We start from the raw sequence: 23,152 nt of genomic DNA, 5'->3' as shown, positions 1-23,152 counted from the left end.
TTGTAGCTGAGCTGGAATGTACGGAACCACTAATTCAAAGCTCCGTATATTGGGCGCAAAGCCCACCACTGGAGATGCGGGCGCTGCAATCGTTTTGACGATTGGTTGGATTGGCTTGACGTCTTTATGTTTCTTAATGAGATTGCGCACACGGTCGGCTGCGACGGAGAGGACGTCAGTGACAGTATGCCTGCAGTCATCCGTCGTCGCGACATGCACCATCTGGCCAGGATTGCCGCTTGCAATTCTTCGAAATAAATTCCTTCAAAATTAAATCAGTCGGTCACGCAAGACAATGAATGGCTCATACCCCCTTAAGATCGGCTCATACTCCCGTAAACGCGGCCTCCCTATTACGACGGCACAAGTGAAATTCCACGCCAGAATGCCAGCTGTGCAAGAAGACAAAGGCGACGACTAACGCGGGAGCAACGGCACGAGCGCATTCGTGCTCGTGAACCTGTGCCGTCGCGTGGCTCGTCACCGCACGAACTGCGACGGCGCAGGTTTTGCAGAAGTGTTCTGATTTTTGAATTCCTCAAGAAAGCCCTGTAGGGCCAGCCAAAAATTGCCGTGGCCGACGGTGTTTCACGTCGTCCCGGCGGGGTATTGGGAAAAGTTTTCAACTTGCAATAGTCGCCCCTCAGCAGCACTTCATTGGGTACGACACCGCCTCTGCGCAAAGCAGACCAGAAGAAAGGTTCGACATGACCCCATTGCAACACACGGTCTTACACTGGCGAGGGGCTTTTGTAAAATATTTGCCTTTTTCTCAGCAAAATTTACCCCAACCGTAAAAGTGCAGTGTTCGTCTAGTTAGTATACGTAATTTAACTACTTCTCTTATCTAAAAATTTTTATTCTTGCAATGACATTAATATAACCTGTAATATTCCTTACAAAAAAACAATGAAACGCAGTACAGTTATAGCTCAGCCACCATCGGTAAGTTCCACTTTCATAAAAATTTATCAAGGAAGCCCCGTCGCGATCTAAGTTGGCGTGTAGCATGCTTCGCGAGGCGTTTGATAGTGGCGTTATGTTCAGCTAGGTGTTATGGGTGGCGCTCCTGTTACAACATTTACTTACTCGTAAGCTAGCTGCCACAAGGGAGGCGCCGTGGTTGCTTAGTGGCTATGGTGTTCGGCTGCTGAGCCCGAGGTCGCGGGATCGAATCCCGGCCACGGCGGCCGCATTTCGATAGGGGGGAAATGCGCAAACACCCGTGTAATTAGATTTAGGTGCACGTTAAAGAACCTCTGGTGGCCCAAATTTCCGGAGACCCCAACTACGGTGTGTCTCATAATCATGTCGTGGTTTTGGCCCGCGACAGCCCATCCTTTAATTTTAAGCTGTCACAAGCGGAAGAGTGCGAAAATGCTCCCCCTACCGTGCCGTTTTTACTGACGTGTTACGCGTCAGTAAAAAGAAAAAATTGCAGCTTGGTGAGAAAGTTAACGCTTTAGAAGATCACATATCTACGTGATTCGCTGCAAACAAGGAGGTTCAGGCGGCAAATGGCTTCAAATTATGCTGCGTCAATAACCAGCAAAGAAGTTAGGTTAGCGCTGGCCTTACCTATAGTAAGGCCATATAAATTGATTTTGGCTATTTGTTATTCACAGATAAAGCATGACCCGTCTGTGCTCTTAAGAAGCTTCCATAAGAAGTGGGTTAAGGTTGAATAACTCGCAATGGCGATGCCAGAGAGTGAGAGGGCAACATACATACGGCAAGGTCCATGTAAATATGTCGCGAAGCTTTGAACGAAAAGCGTGCCAAAACCTATCAGCATAATATGAGTTAGTGGTGCATGATTGAAGCGCGACTACGTGACGGGGGACAAACATTGAAACTGGAGAACCTGTGGTGAAAAATTTTGCGAAAATTTTTAATCACAATAGTGTCATACGAATGAATATTCTATTTAAAATATTTTTGATGTACTAAAACAACAAATGTAACTTTTTTCTATTTTACAATTTAGTAGTTCATTCTTGGTAACGACTAACAACCAGTGATTCTGGCGCAAGACTTCGCAAGACTGTGCGAACAAGCTATTATGTCGTGAGGAATGGCGTTGCTCACTTGAACGCCATGGTTTCATCCGAGCTTTTTTTTATTTCCTCGCGTGTTTGTTCAAAGTGTGGCGTGCGCTTCGCTTCAAACTATGCGTGACCTAGCACACGGCATTCATTGGCGAGAGGTGTGAGCGCTGGCTTTTTGTTATCGTGCAAGTTCACGCTGCGGCATCCGACGCGCTTGTCTCGTCCTGACGATAAATGCGGAGCGCTCCGCAAAAAAACGTCGCTCTATGTTCGCTTGCACTCTATCACATAGCTCTGACTGTCCGATGGACAGCAGAATCAGTAAGCCGAAAGTTTTCTGAATTATAATGTGGGGCAATACTTTGTCTGATGAGTGTTGCATACGAATACATGGTGTCGCAAGGAATTGCGAATGCTTCTGTCAAAGGAATCCCTGTATGCTGCAATACATTACGACTATCTGCTGGCCATAGTACTTTTCACCCATTGAAACACGTTTTGTTCGGTCAATTATATTGGTTGCATTAGTCTGGAAGAATAAAAGTGAACTTTCTTTTGAAGCCTCTGTGGCAGTGTCATTTATTTCCATCCTATTCGATGACTTCCCCAAGAAAAATACTGGAGAAATTGCCGTCATTAACAGCATGATGGTGTTCACATTAAGACATACGTCACTCCTATAATTAAAAGACACGCTTACGTTTCACCTGAGGTGAGTCGCAAGCTCGCCTCAGCCTCGAAAGAAAAATAACTGCTGCAGTAGTGGTCGAAATGCCGGACGCTAAACAAATTCAAGCATTCGTGCCCAGCAGCATAATATCTTGACGTCACTGCCATTTTTGGTTGTGATGTCACCTTTTATTTTTTATTTTCGCTTGCTGTTATTTCTCCAGACGATACGTAGATGGCAATGGTTGCAACGAGCCGCTATTTTCTTGGCATGTGGGCTCCTATGGAAGCTTCGCTACCAATTTACATTTACCTCGCATACGGCTCTGTACGTTTTATGTTTGTATCCCAGCTTTTTAGGACTATCTGTTTTAATAGCTCTTGTCGCCATAAAAAGACACAATTACTGGTGCAACAAGAGATGTACTAAATAATGAAACCGGGATCATGCTAGTCCGCGTTCTTTCTTAAGTTCCTGACGTGTTAGACTAGTAATCATGTCTTACTATGCTCGATACCAACTAGTCAAACTTCCTGCCTTAATCTTGTCACCAATTGCTGACCTCCTTTATTGTGATATGTTTTGTTAAGTCTGAATGGCTAAAATTATTTTATTAAATTGCAATACGAAAACTACGAGATATGACTGCTACTACTACCCTTTAGTCACTTCAAGAACCTGCGGACACGTACGTGAACCACTGTATGTTTGTGCCTAAGTTTGTCCAGTGGTATGCTTCAAGACATTCGTGTTCCTAACGCATGACAGTAACTTTAAAGCAAAAGAATTTTACCACGTGTTTCCCGTTGGTTTTGTAACACATCTGTTTTGGTGTATTTCAGTGTTTGTACTAAAGACAAGGCACCGCGAAAAAAACATGGACGAAAAAGCGACGAGAACACAGAACTGCCACAGTCCTTTTTGTCCTTTCTTCGTCTGTCTTTCTTTTTTCGCGCTGCCCTGATTATGTTATTACGATACCATACGGGCCTATACGGGTCTTTCCCGCCGCAACCTTGCACCCAAAGGGGTCGTCGAACAGTACGCACCGCTTTTCTTTCAAAATGACCAAGCTGGTTAACTCGTTCTCATGTGTTTGGAGCCACACGCGAGGGTTGACGCTCAGATAAACGATGGCATTGGTGACCATAATCATTGGGTCCTTTTTGTTATAAGCAATGCTTTGGTTTGCTTTGGTTTGGTGCCTATGGATACAGCTCAACCTACTGTGGGGCATCGGCCATGAATCGGGTGACAGTAGGTTAGCACTCGCGCGTTCACAGAATTTGATCCATTCGCCAACGTCGTCTCCATACAGACCAGAAAACACACCAGGGTCACGACGGCGGGCAACCACGTGGTGGGCGCCGATAGCCCAAGGACTTCGTGGCCTTTCTCGCGGCGGCTCACCTCATGAGCATCTGCGTATGGCATCATCATCATCATGATGATATCAGGTTCGGCGAGAAAGGCCCGTATGACTCGTGTGCAGACATCTACAGAGCCGTATGTTTCATTCATCCTAGACGTCTTGGCTCTTTGCCGTAAAGGTGGCGAGGATATTGTCACGTGGTGGTGACGTTAAGAACACAGTAGCAATACTGTGAACGGCAAAACTAGATTTTATTGGGCGAACCTGTGCCCACAAAACAGGCTACACTTATAGCACAACGAAAGCGGCGAACAGAGTCGGCGATCGTCGGAAATCTGATCAGCGGGTCAAGTGCGTCGGCTTTTATAGAGCAGTCGTCGAATGTTCCAGACTAATCGTTTGGACCCGCGTGCCTTCCACAAAGTTCTACACCATTCGCGTTACGCGATGAAATCAGATAACACAAGGTTCGGCGACAACAGACAGCCGGGTAGAAGCATCGATAACTTTCCAGAAACGTCGGATACATGCAGGCGCGTCCGTCGCTGTGCGATTACAGTTGTTAAGCGGCGAAACGTGGTCGCCCGATAAAGATAAGCACACGTGTCAATACCCCCCTCTTAAAAAGCATCGACCCGATGCTGCATACAAACGAAAGTAATAAAGAAAAACACCCGTAGCAAGGAAAACAATAAAATAAGGAAGTTCGTCAGCGTCCGTAAAAGGGTTTCACACACACCACGTGGACCACTTCAGATCGTGCGCGGCGCCACTGTGAATGCGAAATTCCGTCTGGCACGACCTCATAGTCCAGTGCGCCAATACGTCGAATGACCTTGTAGGGTCCGAAATAGCGGCGCCATAGTTTCTCACTCAGACCTCGTCGGCGTATCGGTGTCCAAACCCAAACACGGTCGCCGGGCTGGTACTCGACGAAGCGTCGTCGGAGGTTGTAGTGTCGGCTGTCGGTCCTCTGTTGGTTCTTGATCCGTAGGCGGGCGAGCTGTCGGGCTTCTTCGGCGCGCTGCAGATAGCTAGCGACGTCAACATTCTCTTCGTCAGTCACGTGGGGCAGCATGGCGTCGAGCGTCGTTGTCGGGATCCTGCCGTAAACCAGGTTAAACGGCGTGATCTGTGTTGCTTCTTGCACTGCCGTGTTGTAAGCGAAGGTTACATACGGCAGGACCGCGTCCCACGTCTTGTGCTCGACGTCGACGTACATTGCTAGCATGTCGGCGAGGGTCTTGTTCAGGCGCTCCGTGAGACCATTCGTCTGCGGATGGTAGGCAGTTGTCCTCCTGTGGCTTGTCTGGCTATACTGCAGAATGGCCTGGGTGAGCTCTGCTGTAAAAGCCGTTCCTCTGTCGGTGATGCGTACTTCTGGAGCACCATGTCGCAGCAGGATGTTCTCGACGAAAAATTTCGCCACTTCGGCTGCGCTGCCTTTTGGTAGAGCTTTAGTTTCAGCAAAGCGGATGAGATAGTCCGTCGCCACGACGATCCACTTATTCCCGGATGTTGACATGGGAAACGGCCCCAACAAATCCATCCCAATCTGCTGGAATGGTCGGCTAGGAGGTTCGATCGGCTGTAGTAATCCTGCTGGCCTTGTCGGTGGTGTCTTGCTTCGTTGACAGTCTCGGCATGTCTTGACGTAACGGGCGACGTCGGCGGTCAGACGCGGCCAGTAATACCTTTCCTGTATTCTCGACAGCGTCCGGGAGAACCCCAGGTGCCCAGCGGTTGGATCGTCATGTAGGGCGTGCAGTATTTCTGGACGCAGCGCTGAGGGTACAACAAGAAGGTAGCTGGCGCGGACTGGTGAGAAGTTCTTCACGAGCAGGTTGTTTTGTAGCGTGAACGAAGAAAACCAGCGCTTAAATGCCCTAGGGACAACGTCGGTGTTCCCTTCCAAATACTCGACAAGGCCTTTTAGCTCTGGGTCTGCTCGTTGCTGTTTAGTGAAGTCTTCCGCGCTTATTATCCCAAGGAAGGCGTCGTCGTCCTCGTCGTCTTGCGGCGGGGGATCGATGGGGGCGCGTGATAAGCAGTCGGCGTCGGAGTGTTTTCTTCCGGACTTGTATATTACCATGACGTCATATTCTTGTAGTCTGAGGCTCCACCGCGCCAGCCGTCCTGAAGGGTCCTTTAAGTTAGCTAGCCAACACAACGCGTGGTGGTCGCTGACGACTTTGAAAGGCCTGCCATAGAGGTAAGGGCGGAATTTAGCTGTAGCCCAAATGATGGCGAGGCATTCCTTTTCAGTCGTAGAATAATTGCTTTCCGCTTTTGACAGCGACCGGCTAGCATACGATATCACCCGTTCAAGTCCTTCTTTCCTCTGAACTAGGACGGCACCGAGGCCTAGGTTACTGGCGTCAGTGTGGATTTCGGTATCGGCGTCCTCGTCGAAGTGTGCAAGTACCGGCGGCGACTGCATGCGTCGTTTGAGTTCTTGAAATGTCTTGGCCTGCGGCGTTTCCCACTTGAACTCGACATCACATTTGGTTAGAAGTGTTAGCGGCTCCGCGATGCGTGAAAAGTCCTTGACAAAGCGCCTATAGTAGGCACACATGCCAAGGAATCTGCGCACTGCCTTCTTGTAGGTTGGCTGCGGGAACTTTGCGATGGCAGCTGTCTTCTGTGGGTCGGGGCGTACTCCTGATTTGCTGATGACGTGGCCTAGAAACAAAAGCTCATCGTAAGCGAATCGGCACTTTTCCGCCTTCAGAGTGAGCCCTGATGACTTGATGGCCTCTAGTACTGTCGCAAGCCGCCTCAGGTGATCGTCGAAATTTCCGGCGAAGACGACGACGTCATCCAAGTAAACGAGAGAGGTCTGCCACTTCAATCCTGCTAAAACCGTGTCCATCACGCACTGGAACGTTGCAGGCGCCGAGCACAGTCTGAATGGCATAACCTTGAACTCGTAGAGGCCGTCTGGGGTGATGAAGGCCGTCTTTTCGCGATCTCTTTCGTCGACTTCTATTTGCCAATAGCCAGACTTGAGGTCCATTGACGAGAAGTATTTAGCGTTGCAGAGCCGATCCAGTGCGTCGTCTATCCGTGGGAGGGGGTATACGTCCTTCTTCGTGATCTTGTTGAGACGACGATAATCGACGCAGAAACGCAGGGTTCCGTCCTTTTTTTTTTCACCAAGACTACAGGAGATGCCCACGGGCTTTTGGACGGCTGGATGATGTCGTCGCGCAGCATTTCGTCGACTTGGTGCCTTATAGCTTCGCGTTCTCGCGTCGAAACTCGGTATGGGCTCTGGCGGAGAGGTCGAGCGCCCTCTTCGGTTATTATGCAATGCTTTGCGACTGGGGTTCGTCGAATCCTTGATGACGTCGAAAAGCACTCTTTGTATCGTCGAAGTAGACTTCTGAGCTGTTGTTGCTTAATCGCGGGGAGACTTGGATTTATGTCGAAGTCTGGCTCGGGAACTAAGGTCGTCGGGGTAGATGCGGCGGAATCCGAGAGGACAAACGCATTGCTGTTTTCCAGAATTTCCTCGATGTATGCGATCGTCGTGCCCTTGTTGATGTGCTTGAACTCCTGGCTGAAGTTTGTCAGCAACACTTTCGTGTTTCCTCCGTGCAGTCGAGCGATCCCTCTTGCGACGCAAATTTCACGGTCTAGCAGTAGACGTTGGTCACCTTCGATGACGCCTTCTACGTCAGCGAGTGTTTCGGTGCCGACCGAAATAACAATGCTGGACCGAGGCGGGATGCTCACTTGATGTTCGAGCACACTCAAGGCGTGGTGACTACGAGGGCTCTCCGGCGGTATCGCATGATCTTCCGACAGCGTTATGGACTTCGACTTCAGGTCGATGACTGCGCCGTGTTGGTTGAGGAAGTCCATGCCGAGAATGACGATCTCGTGAACACTGTTGGAGGATAACGAAGGTGACAGGGTAAGTGCGGTCGTGAATGGTAATTCTTGCCGTGCACATTCCTGTCGGCGTAATCAGGTGTCCTCCAGCGGTCAGAATTTGAGGGCCTTCCCATGCAGTCTTAACCTTCTTTAACTGGACGGCGATGTGTCCACTCATGACTGAGTAATCGGCGCCTGTGTCGACTAAGGCGGTGACTGCGTGGCCGTCTAGAAGCACGTCGAGGTCGGTGGTTCTTTGTCTTGCATTGCAGTTGGGTATTGGCGTCGGATCACGGCTGCGTCGTGTTGAACTGAAGCTGGTACGTCGCATCGTCAAGTCGTCTTTCGTCGGTGTAGTCTTGGCTTCCTGACTTCCTCGGGACGGCGGCGTGTCGTTATTATGTCGTCGAGATGGTTTCTTCGGCGTCTTCGTCGGCGGCGGAGGATCTTCGTCAGTTCGACGAACAGGAACCGCACCTCCATCGGTTGCTGCCTTTAGTTTTCCGGATATGGGCTCGCTGACCGGCCCCGGGCTGGGCCAGTGTATGGTCGGCGCTGCGGTGACAGGTAGCGGCCTGGTGATGGCGAGCGCGACGGTCGTCGAGAGCTCTACTGAGTAGCGGCGAGGCAGTCGGCGATATCCCGGGGGCGTTCACCTTGCTGTGGGCGCGGAGCGTTCACGGCGAAACCTCGCAGTCCCATCTCCCGGTATGGACATCGTCGGTAGACGTGACCCGCTTCTCCGCAGTGGTAGCAGAGCGGGCGGTGGTCAGGAGCGCGCCAAATGTCCGTCTTCCTCGCGTAGGTGCGCTGGACGACGGGTGGTCGTGCTGGCTGCGGCGGCGGCGGACGACGGAACTGCGGCGTGACAGGGCCCTGGCGCGGTCGCGGAGGGGGACCTTGACGGCGCGCGACGGCGGCGTAGGTCATCGCTTGCGGCTCAGGCTGCGGCGATTCAGGGGCTACTCCAAGCTGTTGTTGGAGCTCCTCACGCACGGCGTCGGCAATCGAAGCCACTTGAGGCTGTGATGATGGGAACAGCTTTTGTAGCTCCTCCCGCACGACAGCTCGGATAGTCTCGCGTAGGTCATCGGTGGCCAGTGATTGAACCCCGGCGTAGTTTGTATAGTTCGTGCGGCGATCGAATTGCCGGTTGCGGATCTCGAGTGTCTTCTCAATGTTCGTCGCCTCACGAAGAAACTCTTCGACGGTCTTCGGTGGGCTTCTTACCATTCCGGCGAGAAGTTTCTCCTTTACACCACGCATCAGTAAGCGGACCTTCTTCTCCTCGGCCATATCCGGGTCGGCGTGGCGGAACAAACGGCTCATTTCTTCCGTAAAGATGGCGACGTTCTCGTTTGGCAGCTGCACTCGGGCGTCCAGCATAGCTTCAGCCCTTTCCTTGCGCGTGACGCTTGTAAAGGTGCGTAGGAAGCCGGTACGGAACAAGTCCCACGTTGTCAAGGTCGATTCCCTGTTCTCAAACCAAGTTCTGGCGGTGTCTTCTAAGGCGAAGTAGACATGCCGCAGCTTCTCGTCGGAGTCCCAGTTGTTGAATGTTGCGATTCTTTCGTAGGTCTCCAGCCATGATTCTGGGTCTTCAGTCGCTGCTCCATGGAAGGTTGGTGGGTCCCGAGGTTGTTGTAGGATAACGGGCGACGCTGGGGCAGCCATTGGGGTTGTCTTGACCACGATCTCCTTTGTCGTCTCAGGTAGAAGTCCGTGCTCTGGGGGCAGTCCTTGCAGTCTGCGGCTAGCACGCTGGTCTTGGGCGATTTTGGTTCTGTCCTCGGGCTTCGGGCTTGGATCGCGGCTTTGCGGGGCGTTCGGTACATGAACGCACAAGCACCTCCACCAGATGTCACGTGGTGGTGACGTTAAGAACACAGTAGCAATACTGTGAAAGGCAAAACTAGATTTTATTGCGCGAACCTGTGCCCACAAAACAGGCTACACTTATAGCACAACGAAAGCGGCGAACAGAGTCGGCGATCGTCGGAAATCTGATCAGCGGGTCAAGCGCGTCGGCTTTTAAAGAGCAGTCGTCGAATGTTCCAGACTAATCGTTTGGACCCGCGTGCCTTCCACAAAGTTCTACACCATTCGCGTTACGCGATGAAATCAGATAACACAAGGTTCGGCGACAACAGACAGCCGGGTAGAAGCATCGATAACTTTCCAGAAACGTCGGATACATGCAGGCGCGTCCGTCGCTGTGCGATTACAGTTGTTAAGCGGCGAAACGTGGTCGCCCGATAAAGATAAGCACACGTGTCAATATGAACGAACTAGCCCAAATCGAAGTTTTAAGATTTGTGAAGTGGCACAACATCTCGATTGCGATAGCACTAATATGCACACTCCAGGTGAACTTTCGCCGTCACCGTAACGTTCCGTACTAAGTCCAAGGTGGTCCAAGTACGTAAGAATAAGCGGCCCGCGCGCCGTATACTGCGGATACAAAGCAAGAATGGGATAGCGGACCGATGATAATGGTGGCTTGACGCGTGCCGTCTTCACCCCTGTCCAATGTTCGAGGTCACTGACGCTAGGGCAAGAATACGCGTGTCATGAACAGTAGCGCATATCGCACAGCCTGAGAGCGGCTGCATGAGGCTGCCCGCGCACCTGGTGTACGTGGGCGGCGCGCTGTTTATATGGGCGTCACGCCTTGATGAAAATAGCTTTTATTGCGACAGCAATGATAGGGACGCTCTAAGCGAATTTCCCCCGTTCTCACCGCCATTGTTCTGACGTTGCGTATAAAGTCCAAGTGCGTTAAGGTCTCATCGCACACCGCGGCGCAGTTCCCTACAGGCGCTAGAGAAAGCGTGAGTGGGTGACCTGAGAAGGGTGTTGGCTCGGTCTAAGCGTTGTTTCCGTTCGCCCCATGTTGTGCGCAAAAGGGGGAGCGCGCTAGCCAAGCCGTTGCTGTGCTTGGCACGGCTGAGCACGGCTTCGGGTGCCATATCTTAGATGTAAACTGCGGCGGGTACAAAGGTTACCAGAGTCGAGATCGCTTGTGGCCTTGTGTGCGCTGTGCTCTCGCGTGCCTAGGGTTGCAGGTCGCGCATTCTCCAGTTTCCGAGACGCGATTATGCTAGAGGCAATACATCGCGTTGCCTCGCCGCTGGCGCCGCTCTGCATCACACCAACGTTCTGATAGCGAGGGTTCGTCATCATTGACTGAGATCTGTTCATGTTTGCGTATTTGTGTGTGACACCATGCTTCTTATTTATTTGGTAAGCCTATGAGCACTGAATGTTATACCGCCGATAAAATTACTAACATTTATTCGTACAGGTGTCTAATGATTTGCCACTGTAATCGAGACCCAGAATGCAGAGCCCTAGGTGCGTCACAGCGTACAACACCTAAATTTAATTTATATTGAAGTCCTTTGTTACGTATGACCGTGAGAAGTGAGTGGCATAATGTACCACGCAAGTTCAACGCATCTCCTCCAGGGCAGCAACCCCCGTCCCCTGAATTTTATTACCCTCAATTTCCTCTTGGGACTCTGCGCTGACCAGCTAGCGCCCGTAGTGCGTCATTGAACTGAAACCTCCAGCCTGCGCAGAACATACCACACAAACCGCCCTTGGATCCAGCAATACGGAAGGGCCACACGTTGGCACGACGCAGCACGCGAGACGCATGCTGCCGCGCAGCAGAAACATTACCCTAGTCAATGCCAAGCATCTCAAAATGCTGGCAAAGGGAGCCTTTATGCGAACGCCTACGCCCTGTTTTGGGGTATTGGCAGCGCGTGACGGTGCGTATGCTGCCGGTTCATGTGCAGGTTCATGCGGAATAAGGTAGAAAACTGGGACAGTTAGTGAATATTCTTTCGAGGAAGCGCAGCCCTAAACAGTACATGAGAAGAGTAGACCCGATTAACACTGACATAACCATTTATTTAGAAAAGGGGCAACAGGAAAAAAAAACAAGCAACAACGGTAAAACAGACGTTCCGGTTTGAAACATGATGCGATGCAGCCATACGATAGCTGGTTGAATATTAAAGCACAGCATTCGGTGCGCTTCTCCCTCCTGCACTTTAAAGGTGGTGGCTGCCGGGTGGACACAAGCCCACTACGTGTACGTCCACGAGCACTACACTTTACAGCACTACCAACTACCTACCACTAAAATACCCCCCCCCCCCCTGGCCCGCCTTAACCACTAAGCAGCTACAGGCTGCCCATGTCGTGTGCGGACTGGAGCTACCAGAAGCGGAAATTGAAGCCTGTAGCAGTGAAGCGAAGAAGAAGGAAGTAAAAGAGGCACCTCAATGTGGAAATCATTTGTATTTAATAATTTCTGGTTATAATATTTACACCATTATTATAACAACCATGTCTCAATACCATAATCAGAGGAAACTTCTCTTAACGGTGACTCTCACATAAAGGCCCCTCTCGCACCCTTTGACCCCGTCAATAACTCAGTAAAGTTGTTTCCTTTTCAGTATTCACGTGATGCACCCAGTTTCCAACGCAGTAAGTGCTGCCCTTTTTCACATAGTATAGTTTAGAATAAAGATTCGCAGGTTCGCCTGAACAATGTACGTTAGCGAACAAGAACCTATCTTCGATGTCGAGTATAGTCTATGTTGTTTTCGTTTAGGCAGGCGCGGCACCTCGGTGATGGAGCGAAAAAAGAAATTGGGAGTTTATGTGTCAGAACAACGATATTATTATAAGGCACGCCATAGTCTGGGACTCCAGAATAACTTTGGCCACCTGGTACTCCTTAACGTGCAACGAAGTCAAAGAACACGAGTGGTTTTGCATATCACCGGCATAGAAATGCGGTCGCAATTGCCCGTTTTGAATTGAATAGCTGCGCCGTCGCGTGCAGCAGCTATTTCCGCATAGAGCTCGGGATCGGGCTGCTGTGATGAAAGAACAGGGCGGGAACGAACCACTGACATGTATCTTAAAGGAAGTCATGCGATATAGCAGTTATATAGTAGCAAACCAAAGTGGGGTTTGCTACTATAGACTATACTACAAACTTGAAAAAGATTGCCATTCGCATTGATATTTCCTGCAGAAAGCGCAGACCTTACGATCACCATCTTCCGGTGCAACGACCAAATGCCGAATTCCAGGGCGCACTCCGTTTTAAAAAACAAAGTTGAAGTTTGTAGCATTTATTTTCTGCATGCACACATGTCAGTACTTGCCTCACTTGAACGGCATAATTAAGTTGTTGTCTCTTCTTTCTGCACGACCAAAGAAAACACGCATTCTGAACATTCCTCTTAATCCAGCCATGCGGTTGTTTCAGTCCCAGGGGAGTTGTCTACCGCAGTGGTCGGAACTGGATCAGTGACGCGTACTTTCTTCGAGCGCCAGCGGTTTCGCCCACGCAACACCGAGCGCCCTTTGATGGTGCTAGTTGTTGCGTCGGGCAAATGCTCGTCGTTGCCTCCAGTCCGACTCCAGTTGGTGGCTCTAGGCGGAGCTGTGACATTGTAGAGGACAGCCGCCGCCGCGTCCTCACCGTAGGCGTGCCCCGACGATGGCCCCTGAATCAAAGGCTGATGGGCTATGGCCGTCACCATCGGCTCGTCAGCTGCGATTTCCCTCGTCTGCAGCAGTTGGCTGACGATGAACATGACCGCCACCGAGCCAGCGAACGCTACCAGTGCCGATACGAAAAATGCCATGCCACGACTCCACGACCCGTTGGCTGGTGGCTTAATCGGGAAGCTGGCGTCCAGGCGTTCCGATGAAGTGGCAGCTACAGCAGCATCTTCTTCGCCTTGCTTATCCGCGGGAACAACGTCGTCGCATTGACCGAATGACGGCGCAGCGCCTCGGTGCAGAAGAGCGGCAGCCGAGAACGGTGCCAGCAGGGACTGGACCTCGTCGACGCCAGTGCAAGACACCGAGGTGCGCGGTATCCAATAGTGCGGGGACATGGCTGGTGCCGAAGTGCTGCCCCGGGGGTGTTGCGTGACTGCGCCTCGGTAGATGAGCATGGCTATCGTGAGCAGGTTAACACTTAAGTGGCTATCAAGTGAGGTTCCGAGGCTATTCTCTGGCACTTCAGGTGAACCTTGCCGATGTAGAACGGCAGGCACGGAGTCGTTACCTCAAAAAATGGCACGGAAGTTGCACTGATTGAGCATGAAGCAAGAGCATGCAGACTTCTTCTCTTTCCTCGTTCATGTGGTGCCTAGCAAGGGCGTTGTACAAGCTCTTTCTGCTCAGAATATTTAGCAAATAAATTTGTCCTTTACTTTACAAGTATTAGGAAAATAATAGGTGACAAAAAAAAAAAGAAACACGGCCTGGTTCCCAAGCAGCAATATCTGTGGCTATGTAAAGTGTTTTAAAATTGAACAACCAAGTTTACTTGAGCGCTGTAGGACTGCAAGGAATTTCGCAATTGCTTTTATTACTAACGTTTGGACATTATACAGAAAATTATTCAGAAGTTAGGTAGTCAGAAAATTGTAAGGGCATCTACAAGGGCATCTGCTCAGTAGAGGGCCGGTCCTCGAGGTTCACCAGCACTGTCATGCGCAACCGTCTATGGTCTATGCCTGCTAAATTCCTATAATCTGCTTCGAATCCTAGCAGTGACAGTTGTGGGCAATTTTTTAAAGTCAAGCTTTATATGCCTAGGCGAAACCTGAAATGCGTCTGTCTGCGCCTTTGTACAGAAGACAATCATGACCAACGATGGCTCAAGTGTCGTCGTTTTCTTCCACAACTAGCTCGTTGGCGCCCCTCGGCGTACCCGCGCGAACGCGCCGGTTGCCATCAAAGGAAACTATGTTGTTGTTGTTGTAGCCTGTGACTCGTATATCTTACCCACGATGGGGGGTTGGCCAAGAAATGGGTGGATTATTCCAAAATATTTTCTCAACTCGCGCCACAGCTCCCGCGTTCGTCGTCTTCGACCACAGTTGCCGCTCGTCATTGTCAAGGATTGGTGGTAAGCTATTCGCACTCTCCGAACCGGAGGGGATGGGGCGGCAACAAACCCACCCCCAGAGCGGTTACTGATGGTTCGACTGCTGACCGGCGATAAGGTACACGTTTGATCGACCGTGAACCAGAGGCATGAGACGGAGGGCAATGCACAAACACACACTCAATTTAATAAAGTAAAATCATGTCCGAGACATAATGGAAAAAGAACATACAAACTACATGCAGTGGGTCCTAGATCGCGGAAGGCGTGCGGGTCACAGAACACACGCCCTGACCCCACGCGCGACACAAAGCCCACCACGTGTGAAATCCTAACACTCGCGAAATAACAAAAAATACGCGACCCAAATGCAAAATACACGCGACAATAAATGCGGCAGACACTACCCAAACACGTCATACAAGAATCAACACGCGATGAATAGTGAAATGAAAGATTAAACGCGATAAAAGAAATACAGTCCGGCGGAAAGTTCTGAGAGCTGCTGAACACGTAGCGTAGGCTTATCTGCGGAGTGTAGTAGGGCGTCCGAGCTGGGGAGGCGCCGGGCTGCTGGGTCCGTCGTCACCGCACGTCGCTGCCGAAGAATGGAAAGGACTCGGGCCCGCGTCCACGGAGGCTCCGGCTACGGGAACTCAGGCCGCCGTCCACACTTTGCCTGACGCCCAATTCACGTGCCGCTTGCACCGCCGGTTCAACAACTCTGCCCGCTTGTCGCAGTTCACTCCACGCTCGTTCTCTCTCTCCTCTCTCTCTCTCTCTCGCCGTGCGCCGGCTGTCACGTGAGGAACCGGTCTGGATGCCAGCGGGATCTAGGGAGAGCGCTTCCCGCGCCGGGCACGCCGTGGCGGCATCTCTTGGCGGCGGTGGGGTGATGCCGAGGGGTACACGCACTTTGTGACAGTCATTCCAGCGTAGACACACACTTCTGTCGTCGTAATGGGGACGCCATGTTTACGGGGGTATGAACCATTGCTTAAGAGAGTATCAGCCTCTCACTGTCGTACGTGACAGAGAGACGCAATTTTAAAGCAATTTTATTTTGAAAATTGCAAGCGCCAGTGGCGGGCGGATACTGCTGTCCATGCCGCCGAGCAAACTTGAGACATTGAACGTGTGTGTAACCTCATTAAGAAACACAAAGACATAAACAGTAAGTGAGAAATACTAATACACCGTCGGGATTAACCCAGTTATCAACACTGGGGCCGCACGTTTTTCGCTTCGCTGGTTAACCCTGTTGCCTGGGCCGAAAGGGTCGCTCCTCGTGAGAGGCCATCCTACGACCGATCGGCCTGCCAGGTCATAACTGAGCAGAATCTCAATAAAGTTGTTACCACCACCAACCCTCTGTACAGAGTGTATGGGAGGTGATCTTTATTTTTGTTCGACTAGCCTGATGGCGATGGTGAAGAGTGGGATGATGAGGTAGCCTGACGGCAGCAAACGACCCCTCGATGACGACCATGGTCGTCCTCAGCGTGGCGAAAGGGTCCAAAGGACTAGGCAACGTCAGTTTTTCGCACTTAAATGAGCCCCGAACCACTTTTTATCAAAGTGTACCCTCCCTCCTCTTCCTATTTCCCATTATAGGCCTTCGAGCCATCCCTTAATGAATACATTTTGTCATCATCATCGAAGTGGAGAAAGGCATTTGAAGGAATAATAGGGTATTTCAAGAATACTTTGCCACAAAAAGTACTTCAATGTGTACAGCAGAAGCGGAGTTATTGACGATGAAACACGGCCTCCGCTCTGCTGGTTCCTTCTTCAATGCATTGCACTGCGAACGCTATGGCGCAATGGGGCGTGCCAGAACGCTGCGCCTTCTAAATATCACCGTGGCGCGCAGTTTGTTTCACTTTCTAAGTTAACGTAGACGCCATGACTTCCACCTTTGGTGCCCACTGTTGGCTAAACGTAAGCCAAACGCAGTGGTCCTCAGCGAGCTGCAGTGCGCTTAGCCAGCGGACTCGTGGTGGCACCCCGTGGCGACCGCGGTATCTACAGCATGTGGCCGACCGCAGCTTGATGTCAGCTGTCGGCCAATAGCCGCCGTCGAAGGCAATGACAAACCAGTGCCTCCGATGACATAATAAAGTGTCCAGAAAACAGACAAGACAGTGTCTTCTGTTGAAAAGAGAGCGTTTGAGGGAACAGTGACTTCGCGATCCGCTTGCGAGCTCCACGCACCGGGTAAGACAGCAAAACTTGGCTGAAATGTTCACAGCGGTGTATGCTACCAACGGACTATGTTATTTCACCAAGCCAGAGAGCTGGTTCAGGGTCACTTCAACTGCTGCCAGAGGAAAAGAATAAAAAATACTGCGCATCCCACGAGCCCGTGGTAATTGGTGTTTAGCAAAGCGTTGTAAGATGATTACGCAAATGTGCACGAAAATGCTGGTGTTGGACGCGTTTAGGTCGATATTATTGCGGCAGCAATTATATGGACACTCCAAGCAGATTGTTGCCGTCGCCGTGATGTTCTGTATAAAGTTCAAGGGTGATAACACCGTCGCCGCGCGTCCTATGCTGTATGTGAGATTAAAAGCACGCAAGGGAAGCCGACGATCGTGGTTCAATCATGCGCGCGCGAACGAAGAAAGCTGAGAGCAAACGCGCTGTTTTCCTTCGCGCGACAGGCCGTGGGGGGGGGACAGGAAGGAAGGAGGGAGGGAGGGTGGGTGCGACTTCGTGCTCTGGTAGCAACTGCGCAGTTCGCGACCGGGTGCAAGCGGAGCTGATGTTCGCGGCGCAATCTCGCGTGGCACATATGAAGGCAAGCCAACCTATTTAGATTGGACCTAATCTAAAAACGTTGAGGCAAGCGAAGCGGTACCGCAGGAGGGAATGCGGCTTCGACTCCGCCATCAAGTGTGTATTTTGTAAGAAAGCGCCTGGTCCCACGCCTATCTCGAAATTGATCTGCAGGCGGTTCGTACCTTTGTGCGCGCTGTGTGCTCGCCGCGCTTGCGTTGAAGTAGTGGACCGCACGGTCACTTCGCTCGCTGCTGCTGCCGCATTTTCTCATACCAGCGTCTTGACAGCGAGTGTCCGCGCTCATCGAGTGGGATGTGTCCTTGTTTGCCCATCCGCGCTGACACCATGTGCTTGTTAATACAGTTTGTAAGCGAATGTTTCCAAGTTTATACCGCCGACAAAACGATTACCCTTAGCTTATACTTCGTATAGGCTATTTTACATTTATGTGCTTATGTCCCACCACCCTGGGCTGTTAACGCTGCTGTTTTCTGGCTTTAACGACGAAGTGTACTTGGCTACAGTCAATCCGCAAGCATGAAAATAGTTGAATAAATGTGTTCAGCATTTCATGACCATGAAGTCACTTTACTTATAATAAAACATAAAGAATGTTTGTGTAACAGCCAAAGGCGGCGCCCTTGAAGCGAATATAAAATCGTGTATACCTGTGCACTAATTTGCTGGCAATCGATACCTTGCCTTTTGGGCGTAATTGGGATTTTAAATGCATGCGACTCTCTGCATAAATGTATTTTTCTCTCGGTACAAGTTTAACTGCGCAAGCACACACACACACACACACACACACACACACACACACACACACACACACACACACACACGACGGCCGCGACGCCTCAATTTTGTCGCCTTCGGTTATATTGCTTGGCACGCTTTGCGCATCCCCTGGCTGCCACATGACGTCGTTCAGCAGCACATTTTTGAATCAGCATATTCTGACGTTCTGAACCATTTTTCTGAACCACATTCTGAACCACGTTCTGAACCGTTCTAAACACGCCAGTTCTACGAATTTCTTTCGCGCTTGGATCTCCGCTGCGCTAAGAGCCCGTTCTGATGGCATTTTGTCGAAGGCTTCTATTGCTACATGGACGAAGGAAACTGAGGAGAGGCCCTACCCCCTCCGCGCGCTAGGAGAAAAGTGCGGAGGAAATGACGTAGTAGGTTCTCCTGCTTTTTGGTGTTTTTATTTCTTTGCTGTAGCGGCCACGCCTTTCCGGCCACAATGGAGGCTTTGTTAGGGTCCTGTGCGCTCCCACGTGTTGCTCCGTAGGTTTCGTATGTGGCAAAGGCGCCGTGCGGGCAGGTTTGCGTTGGTCTCCATGTTTTGTGGCGCTGCGTTATCTGGACCGTGCTCTCCCGGATGTTGCTGTGGGCAGGTGGGACAGGAGGAACTAAAGTTGGTGAAATGAACGCGCATGCAACGTTGTACGCAGGGCAAGGTCGATCGCAATAGGTCGCGAAGCTTCGGGCGAAAAGCGGTTCAGTACAAATTGTCATCGACATCAGCAAGGGTGGTTAAGGGAGCAGCGATTGAAGCGCGACCATGTTTGGAGGGAACAAACATTGGGAAAGAAAAAATGCGTTTTTTAATTCAAGCGACACACAGTTATATGCATTCAACGAAAATAAGATTTCTGGTCAATTTTACATATTCGTGATGAGTTAAGAAAGTAAAGGTTTATTTAATTTTATTATTATAATAAATATGTTTCTTTTCAGCGCCCATCGTTACAGGGGTGTTCCGTACTCCAGGGTAGCGTATCGTATTGCTGCCGAGTTGTAGCGGCGCCTGCCTATCGAAGCTCGACTGACGTTACTAATTGGGTAGCGTGACGTTGTCGGCGGGCTGCAGGCATCCGGTAGACCATGGCGACCAGGCAAGGGCGAGACAATTTCTAGTGCGAAACTTGCACGGTTTATTCAATGGTAGTTGAAAGATAATGAGAAGAGAATGAAGTGATCAAAAGTACATTTCGCATCGCCTTAAATAGGCTCTCTACACTTGTGGGATGATCTTGCTTCCGTCGACGTTACGTGACCGGCACAGAAAGAGGGCCCCTCCTCCTCTGGTTATACCGAGCCTGCTGCAAGGAGGAAACCGTCCCGCCTCCTGGAACCGTAGACGCGTGTCCGTCTCTTCTGCGCGTTGCGGGTTCGTGGAAGTTCTCCTGTAGTTTGTTCGAGGAAAGGATCTCTCTAAGCTCGTACACACACACACACACACACACACACACACAACCACCCCCCACCCACACACACACAATCAAAAGAGGCCTGTACACTGCGGGGCTTCCGCCAGACAGGCAGACGCTCGAAATGTTCATGGCGAATTAGGAAGTCACGCTTCATTTCAACGAGGCCTGGTGGAAGAAGGTCGGGTGAGCGAAAGTTCTTTCTGCACGTGGTGTGGGACGCCAACCATCGCAGGAGAAGTCACACCTCATTTCGTTGAAGATGGCCGGATGAAATACGTTTCTGCACGTGGTGCCAGACGCCAACCCTAACTTCATCTCCGGCGGGGGAGGAAAATCCAGACGCGTAGGGGCCAGCAGCCGCTGCGCGAGGGATCGGCGCTTTAGTAGCTGAATTCCCCTTAGAGGTGACGAACCCTTAGTTCGTAGATGGTAGATTCCTGGGAGTTGTCATCAGTCCCCGTGGCGCCCTTGTGACTTTTCTTCATGGTGCGGTCCGGTGAAATTGGTCTTGCAAGCAGGTCTCGCAACATTTTGTCTCCTGCGCGGGCAAGCAATCACCCCAGAACAGTGCCGGGTCCACAACCACAAAGCAGCGAGCACAAGGCCACCCTCCTCCAAGACACACCCGGCTTTAAAAAAAAAGAAAACCCGCTGCACCGTTCCCATTCTTTAGTCGCGTCCTCCCCCATGGACACTAAAAACAGCCATTTCCTGAAAGCGTTAAGACGTGGTTATAAAAATCAGCTAAAAATTGGCTACACTTCAGAAAAAACGTATGAACAAACGTACAAATGCCACGGAAACCCGGGTGAGCATGAGGCTTTCGTTACTCTAGGGGCAACGACTGAAACCTACGGCTTTGCCGTTAAGCTTACCCTTCTTGTAGCGAATATCGAAGCTGTAATGTTGAAGAGCCAAGCTCCAGCGCAAAAGAGGACCGTTTTTCGTAGACATGGACTGATGCCATGTGAGAGGACTGTGGTCAGTCTCTATGGTGAATCTTGAACCAGCGATATAGCAAGCTAGCTTCTGCACCGCCCATACTACGCAGGCGCATTCCTTTTCCCATGCACTGTATGCTTCCTCACGAACTGAAAGCTTTTTACTGGTGTACAGTACAGGGTGTTCGTTCTCGTCATCTCTCTTTTAACAGAGCACCACCCCCATACCCCTGTCGCTGGCATCACAATGAAGAATGAATGGCTTAGAGTAGTCGGGCGCTTTCAACACTGACTGACTTGTTAGTGCGTTCTTCAGCATACGAAAAGCCTTTTCTTTTGCGTCATCCCATTTTACCATTTGTGGTTCTGTCTTTTTGAGAGCATCCGTCAAACAACTTGCTATCTTGGAATACCGCGGGATATATCTTTGCTAATAACCCGCCAAGGCAAGGAATGATCTGATGTCCCGCTTGGTGCGTGGTTGTGGGAAGTTGTCTATTGCGGTCAGTTTAACCTATTACATGACCTAGATAAGCTACATCCGCGCGCCCTAATTGGCATTTGGGAGCCATAACAGTTAAGTTGGTCTCTCGTAGAAGACACAGCACGGTTCGCAGGTGTTGCGTATGGTGGGCCCACGATGAAGAAAAGATTGCTATGTCATCGAGATACGGAGGTGCAAAGTCCTCCATTCCTCGCAGCACCTGGTTCATAAGCCTAGAGAAGCAATACGGCGCATTCTTCCATCCAAAGCTCAGGACTTTCGGACGAAAGGTTCCGATCGGGGAAATAAACGCCGCAAGCCTGCTTGCCCTCTCGGTAAACGGAACCTGCCAATACCCTCTGACTAAATCGAGCGTAGAGATGAAATTAGCACTGCTCACGTTCTCAAGCCTTTCCCCGATATGCGGTATTGGATAAGACTGGTCCTTCGTGATTAAATTGAGCCTGCGCTAGTCGATACATGGTCACGGCTCCTTTCCGTGGACCTCAACTAAGGTAAGAGGCGAAGTATAATCTCTCCCCCCTGGCTCGATTACACTTAGCTCTAACATCTTGTTTATTTCAGCAGCCATGACTTCACGCTGACGAGGTGAAATGCGATAAGCTTCCGAACGAACTGGGTTCGATGAGGTTAAGTCGATGTCGTGAACGATCGCAGTGGTCCTGCCCGGTGTGTCTGAATATACGTCTTTAAATTCAAACACGAGTACCCTCAGTTCGGCCCTCTGATTGAGATTAAACTCCGCCTGTCCTACTAATTTGTCAATGGTCTCGTGAATGTCTTTTGCCTCCGTCACTGCTGTTAACTCCGGAAACTCGACAGGCATCTCCTCAGGTTGGTTAAGGGCCATGTTCACAATGGCCTCCCACTGCCGGTAGGGTTTAATTAGATTGCTATGGTACACTTGTGGTGTCCTTCGTTTTCCCGGTACCGTGATTACGTAGTTTCTTTCAGATAATTCCTGAATTATGTCAACCAGTCCTTCCCACTGAACCTCCAATTTGTTTTTCAACGAGGGTCTCAGGATCATTACCTTTTCCCCAACTTCAAAGCGTCGCGTGCGAGCCGTCCTATAATAGTAATGCATAGCATTGCTTTGGGCCTTACGCATTTCCTGCTGAGTGATCGTTGTGGCAGGTGTTACGTTCAACAACTTTCTCCTGCATTCTGCCTCTCGAGACATTTCAGGCTCCGGCGTTTGACCGACCTCTTCCTTAGCTGGTGCACTTTCCGCATTATCCCTTTTAGGGCTGTACTGTTTAGTGCTGGTTGACGCATCCTCCGTCAAACCTGTTTCCTCCACCTCTGGATATTCGTACACTGCCTTGGCCGCGAGCTCCCTTGCCTTGGAATGAGTTAGGGCTTGCACTGGTGCTCTCACTAAACCCGATTCCCTTGCGTCGTAGCAAATCCTCTGATTTGTTAGAAAACAAGTACGGATACTGCGGTGGGAGATGTGCCGATACGGCGGCTTCAGTGTCCAGTACTCCAAAAGGGCCTTCGATACGAATCTTGGCCACAGGGAGACAAACACTGAAGGCCTCATCGGCTTGCCTTATCGAAGCACATTCTCTCGTGAACTGGCCTTCCTATACGTACGACGGATGCACCACGTCCATTGTGGCTGCCGAGCCGCGAAGCACTCTACACGGTTTGCCATTTACCACGAGGTCTCGAATGTATGGTTCTAGCAAGTTCAGATTTTCTGCGTTATTACTTAGTGACATCAATACTAGTTTGGGATTTCTGCACCCCACGGAGATATGCCCCGTTTGCCGGCAGTTGTAGCAAACTACT

General features: G+C 50.7%; 1 non-coding gene across 1 annotated transcript; it reads right to left on the bottom strand.

The window, feature by feature from the left end:
- Window positions 1-546: 546 nt before the first annotated feature.
- On the bottom strand, window positions 547-687 carry LOC142573473 (U4 spliceosomal RNA). The gene has a single exon (XR_012826332.1). It is a non-coding gene; the product is annotated as a U4 spliceosomal RNA (small nuclear RNA).
- Between the last annotated feature and the right edge of the window lie 22,465 nt (window positions 688-23,152).

The sequence above is a fragment of the Dermacentor variabilis genome, chromosome 2 (assembly GCF_050947875.1).
Source record: "Dermacentor variabilis isolate Ectoservices chromosome 2, ASM5094787v1, whole genome shotgun sequence".
Taxonomy (NCBI): Eukaryota; Metazoa; Arthropoda; class Arachnida; order Ixodida; family Ixodidae; genus Dermacentor; species Dermacentor variabilis.
This window is presented reverse-complemented; position numbering and strand designations above follow the sequence as displayed.